General features: G+C 35.8%; 1 long non-coding RNA gene across 1 annotated transcript in view; it reads left to right on the top strand.

Moving 5' to 3' along the window:
• LOC107657431 (uncharacterized) overlaps positions 1 to 6,451 on the top strand; it is a 51,085-nt gene that overhangs the window by 37,348 nt on the left and 7,286 nt on the right. The window contains exon 2 of the long non-coding RNA XR_001630683.1: positions 430 to 526. This is a non-coding gene — a long non-coding RNA (uncharacterized LOC107657431). The remainder of the gene's footprint in view (positions 1 to 429; positions 527 to 6,451) is intronic.

Below are 6,451 nucleotides of genomic sequence, written 5' to 3' on the forward strand. Positions count from 1 at the left end.
TAAAGCTTGATTCTTGAGAGACCTTTGGCAGGTTGCTTTGCACTAGAAGCTGGTGACCAGGAGGGTTTTGGTATTAAAATTATGACAGAGAAGAAAATGAAATGAAACTGTTGTGGGGCTTTAAATGGCAGGTTAGAAACTATGCTAGTAGTTGACATGTTGTATTTCCTGTGTGAGATCACTGTGCAACATCCGCTGCCTCTGTGAGATCAGTGAGTTCATATCTTCTTTCCAGCTTGATGTTCTTCATAACCAATAGTAGAAAAATAAGGGGATAACTCTTCATCTTTATTAATTAATTTTTTGAATATTTACCATTACCATAGATTTTATTTTGTCTTAAGCTCATAAACATGAACCCTGTGCAAACAACTGAGTGAAATCTGCTTATGACTATAATATCCTTTTTTTTGTTTTGTTTCTTTGTAGGATGAGAGAAAAATATTGAGGATGTGAGCAGTCCCTTCACCTTTTAAGAGTTATCTTCAAAATGGAGCTAGTTCTTTTTCCTAAGTTTCAGTCTCAGGTAAATCACCATACACAGTGGTGCTGTCATGAACCTACACTATTTCTGTCACCTTGGAGAAAACATTGATCTCATCATAGAAAGTGATTCTCTGTTGGGCATTCAATTACAAGAAACCTCAAGTCCTTCAGCAGAGAGTCAAGAAACAAAGAACAAAGGTAGAACAGATGAACAGGGGCCTAGTTCTTCAAAAACACCCAGCGTTTCCTGTGCTGTCCTTCACACATCTAAAACCTCAGCACATGAGCAATTCTGAGAATTACCACCACACTCTTTTTATAAGGAATTAACCCCTCAAGAAAGCCTAGGGGTTTCGTTTTTGAGCTCAAACACACAGTGCTATTTATAAAGCTGAAAGCGTCATTCGTAAAATTTCATAATTGACTAGTTAGTAGGTTGTCTGAACATCAAGTCAACTATTTGTTTAAAAAAAAAAAAACTATATAATTAGACTTGGGGTATATCCACCAAATGCCAGTCGGACACATTTCTTAGGGTGTGTTCACACAGGATGCATGTTGTTGAAAAACAGAATGTAACAAAGCAGGGGTCATGCTTTTTTAAATTTTATTTTAGTTACTTTTTAACTCTGTGTTTTATAATGACGTGTCGATTTAAAATGAATGCGCACAGCGTGAGATGCAGAAAAACCATCTGAGATTTAATGCAAGAGATAGTCATACAATCATAGAAACATATTTTAAAATATATAGTTGTGTATATAGCAAATTTAGTTTATTTAATTATAATCAGCATATGTACTTTTTATTTAGTTAGGGGGAAAATGTTACTTATAGACCTCAGTAATTGACTAATTGACCCATCCCTAGTGTGTTTGTGCTTGTGTGTAGTGTCTAACAGTCAGAACAGAGCGGTGGATGGCCTGTGCTTATTTGTAAGATAAAAACAGGAAGTGCTTCCCACCCAGATATGAACAGTAATTAACAAACAATGATAGGTGAGACAGAAGAGTTTTGTACAGATCGGTGTTGGAGTTATCTCTCCAACAGAATGCACTTCTCTTTCTGATAGAGCTGACAGGTCTGTTGTAATCTCAGTCCGACTGAGCCGCTGGGTAACAGCCGTGGCTCTTTCCTGAGAAGCCAATCTCGGTGCTCCTCCTGCACAGACAAACCCAAATACCAGCAAACACTCGCTTTATCACTCGGCTCATGCAGGAATCTGTTGGGAAATAACTGCTGATGTTAAGAAATAACTGAAAGTCCCTGTTTTGTCAAGGCTTAGAGTGCTGTTGTTTTTGAGAGTCTGGTAATTTGCATATAGATGGTGTCTTTGTCGAACAGGACTGATCCTCATGCTTTATCGTTCTGAAATATTAAAGGGATGTGACTCTGTCAGGATTATAAAGGTATCAATCATTTTGAGAGTCCTTGAACATTGCTTTGTGTACCTTGTGAGATTATTTTGGCATCGGGATGTTGATCGTTTTCCACTTCTATACCCACATAATCACTGGTAAACTGTTGTTTGACCTGTCTGGGTCATTATCAGTCATTTCAGATTTCCTGCCAGTTTTGTTGCAGTGCATCAGCTCCATAAATGACAGGGGAGGCCAAATTGAGCTAAGTGGACTTGTCCTCTGTGCAAGCTAAGGACAAAAGACAAGGTCACATTCCTTCTCAAGATTCAACACCGGATCAGCAGTGCAGGGCGTTTGGAACCAGCATACAGTATTATAAATCAGGATTGGAACGAACTGGACACTGAATGGAAACTTTCAGAGTCAACCCTGATTTCAGAAACTGTATATCGTACTAAGTATCTTATGTGTTTTTTTTTTTTTAATTAAGATTAACAGTAAATGGAGAAATGCTCATCTATCATTGTTCCACAGCCTTTTCTGACAAAGGAAAGTTTTGTTGTAATCTATTCTACTCTGCTGCTTTTTATCTAACTTAGTAATATATTTTCCAGCTTTTTGCAAGCTCTTTTTTACATGATTAAGGACCCATTCACATCAAGAACGATAATTCACACCAAGAATGATAAATGTAACTGTAAAGCCGTAATATTTATTCTAATCCTATGCAGATAGGCGTGAAGATTAGTCTACACAACAACTATAAAGATACCATATGAATAACCATACTGAACCATACAAATATTAACAGTCAGTCAGAATCCACTCAACTTTAAACAGCTCAAGCAGGGCCTAAAACTAACTTTTTGCCACAACTGCCAATGGCCGGTGACATGATAAAATTTACCAGCCAAACATTTTTTTTTACCGGCCATGAAACTATTTTTGCAAAAACAGGCAGTTATTACTACTACAATAACTAAACATATTTACAATGTTTTTAATTTGTCCTGCTGGTGCATTTTTCCCTCAATTTTACCTATTAATTATAGCCATTCAACATTACAGTATAATTGAAAGCCATTATTTTTAACATTTAATAGGCTCTGAAATATAAACAACTTTTAATTTAAGTGATTTTAAAACAATCTTCACATAAACTATATTATATATGCATAAACTATACATTATTAATCTTTATTCAAGCTATAAAAGTTAATCAGCGACTAGAACAGTCCAAGGATTTCTCTTTTTCTTTTGTTCTTTGATTTACATCAATGACAGACTTCAGCAGGTTTCACTTTAAAATCAGCACTGTCTCTTTAAAACCTGATGCGTATGACGCGGATCTGACACATCCGATTTTCTCCTAATTCTTTACGGTCATTTAAGACTTTATAACTCATTTAAGACTACGTTTACAAGGTAACTTGCCAAAACCGCGCATTTTGACATAATTGTGTGTTTTCGTGCGTTGAAGCGCTACTTGGTGAGCTGTCTGAAGCGGGTCAGCGTATGCGTACAGCCGAACGCGCAGCCTTTCAAACTATACTTCACTGCACCGTTTAGGCGGCGTAACCCAGGTATGTGTCGCCGCATTCTCAGGTTATGAAGAATAAAGAAGGGAAAAGTTAATCTTCCGAAATGAAGCAGCAAAATCTTCTCCGGTAAAAGTTATTAGAACCGTGTCTAGGGACAAGCTGGCCATCACACTGCTCTCACCTTATCAGTCCGTTTGTATCCTATTATTGATTAGCTCTTGTCACTTATGACAGAACAGCTAATCACGATAATCTTGTCTTCGGACAAGATTATTTTATTCGCTTATGTCAGAAACAGTGAATCTCTTTAAAAACTGGCTGTAGTTTTCACTTCGTTGCATTGTTATAATTCGTAAAAGTTGTACCCGCCAACTGGCGACTGACACTGTTACATATACTCGCCAACGCCAATTTTTACTCGCATTTGGCGCTTGGCGAGTGTTAATTTTAGGCCCTGAGCTCAAGTATTTAAAGTCACAGATGGTATAAGTTTAGTGCATGTTTTATACACTCTAAAAATAATGTGTTAGCTCAACATAAATGAATAAATAATGCAGCAGTTTGCATCACAATTTTTTGTTCAGTTGTTATGATGACAACTTCTAATGAAATTGTTTAACCCACAAACTAGTTAGTGTTAGAGTTCGAAGAACTTAATAATTCATTTCTAACATAAACACTATTTTTAAGTTAATTATTCAGAAAAATGAAGTTCCTCCAACTAATGGATTTGTGTGCCTGGAACCAATTTATATGATCTTTTTCAGTTCAAATCAACAGCTATCATAGCACAGGCTAGATGTAACTTATTTAGCAGGTGTATTAGGGCTGCACAATTAATCTAATTTCTAATCGCGATTACAATTATGGATGCCACAATTACGTAATCGTTCAAAGCGGCAATTAATCGTTCAAAGTCCACTTATGTTATTCTGCGTGCCTAATATGCGTTTTTTCTTTCTACATGTTATCGTAAGGGTTTTTCCCATTATTTTAATTTTAGCTTTAGTATAACATTATAATACCATTCATATTTGTATTTTATATAATTTAAAGAAGAAACCAATCCGATGTATAGTTGACATTTGAGGCTTAATACTATAGAAAAGCACTAAACATTTTTCAGTTAGTGTTTTCAGCTTGTTTATTTTCATATAAAAATACGGCATGCAGTTGCATCAAACAATGGTATAAACATCATTCAATGTAAATTGTGATAATCGTAATTATCAATGTAAATTTTGATAATCGTAATTAATAATCGCAATTACAATTCCAAGGGAATAATCGACATTTATGATTTTTGTCATAATCGTGCAGCCCTAAGGTGTATTTAATGAACAAGTAAGATGTTACTTGTCACTGGCATTAGAGCAGTCATTGCTAATAGAGTCAATAGTGTTTACTTTCATGTGGTTTACTCTTTAGCACAATGGTAACCACAAAAACGTCAACACAACAGAAGCTCTTTTAAATGTCAAACATAACAGCATTAAACACTAACAGGTCTTTCCCTTCACTAAACAAAAGACACAAAAAATAATACTTAATTTTAACATTTACTCTCCTTATCCAGTCCTATACAAAGCATGCTGGGAACTAGAAGTTTCCAAAGAAAAAAAAAAACAAGACAATTTTAATTGAGTCACTACAACTTAATTTTTAAAGAAATTCAATTAACACAGAAATTTGAGTTTAAATTACACACAATATTAAGTTAATGTAATGATCAACATTTTAATGTCAACTGAACTAAACAAAATTGTTTTCGACTTAACGGGTTTAATTAAATGATTAAATTAAAGTTATTTTTGTCTTTCAACCATGCATTTAGTTGTTGTGCATTATAGTGAAAAAGTCTTAAATATTTGTTTGTTTCCAACACAAGACTGACATATGGCTTCTGAACACCTAATATATTAATATATACATAGAATATGTACATAGAATATCTGGCACAAGTAGTAGAGTCTACACTTAAGGTGCGTTTTTCCTTTTCATAATTTGGATGTATAAATCACCGTCCCCTTGTATGGAAAAAAAGCAGCTCTGACATGGCCAAACATAAACTTTCATTTTTCACAGAATAAAGGAACTACAGAGGTTAGAACGACATGAGGGTGAGTAAATGACTGCTTTGTTTTCATTTTTGAGGAAACTTTCCCATTAAAGGTGCAATAGGTGATTGTCTTCAGAAACATTTTTTGTTATGCTGATTGAAAGTCTCTTCACATCCCGATAGCAATCATTAAAGACATATCATGAAAATTTGACTTTTCCAGGTTTTAAGTGCTATAATCAGGTCCCCGGTGCATCTTCCAACCAAGGAAACGTAAAAAAGATTAACCCAGTAACTTTGTTTTGGGAAGCCTTTTTCTGCAAGCGTCTGAAAAATCAAGCGCGTCTGATTTTGCTCCCTTGGTGACGTGGCAAAGGGATCTCATTATAATATTACCGCCCCTTAACCTGTAAGTTTCCACCCACGGCACAGTCATTTTGATTTCACAAGCGACAACGGTGTAGCAGCTCTAATGCCATGGCGAAAGTTTGAGCAAAACATGCTAACTGTTCTGTCTTTGGCTGCACAGACGAGCACAGAACACTATTTAGAGTCCCATCCTCAGAGGAGACAACAGAACAGTGGATTTATTGATTTATTTACTAGTGCTGTGTTCAAAATATCAATACGACGATGTATCGTCACAGAGATTTGACGATAGGAGTATCGATACAGCTGGCCCTGTATCGATATTGTGGCACGTGTGCAGCAGTGGACTGCGCTTAATTTGTTTAAAATTTTACAACGTTTAAAATTGAGTAGAAAAGTGTGAGGTTTCTAAAAAAGAATGAATAGAGCATATATAGGCTACAACAAGGTTTAATCTGGCCGCAGAGGAACACAACTGGGTTGCCTGATATAAAGAGACGTAATCCCCAAAATAGAGCTTTACACTTGCGCAATACGGAAATATCTGCTAAGTGTGCTACTTATCTTTGTCAACCTGGCAAACGTGCACGCGCTCTCTCTCCACTGTGGATAAACGCGCTTGCTTTCTGAAAACA

Source organism: Sinocyclocheilus anshuiensis, unplaced genomic scaffold (assembly GCF_001515605.1).
Source record: "Sinocyclocheilus anshuiensis isolate Anshui unplaced genomic scaffold, SAMN03320099.WGS_v1.1 scaffold155, whole genome shotgun sequence".
Taxonomy (NCBI): Eukaryota; Metazoa; Chordata; class Actinopteri; order Cypriniformes; family Cyprinidae; genus Sinocyclocheilus; species Sinocyclocheilus anshuiensis.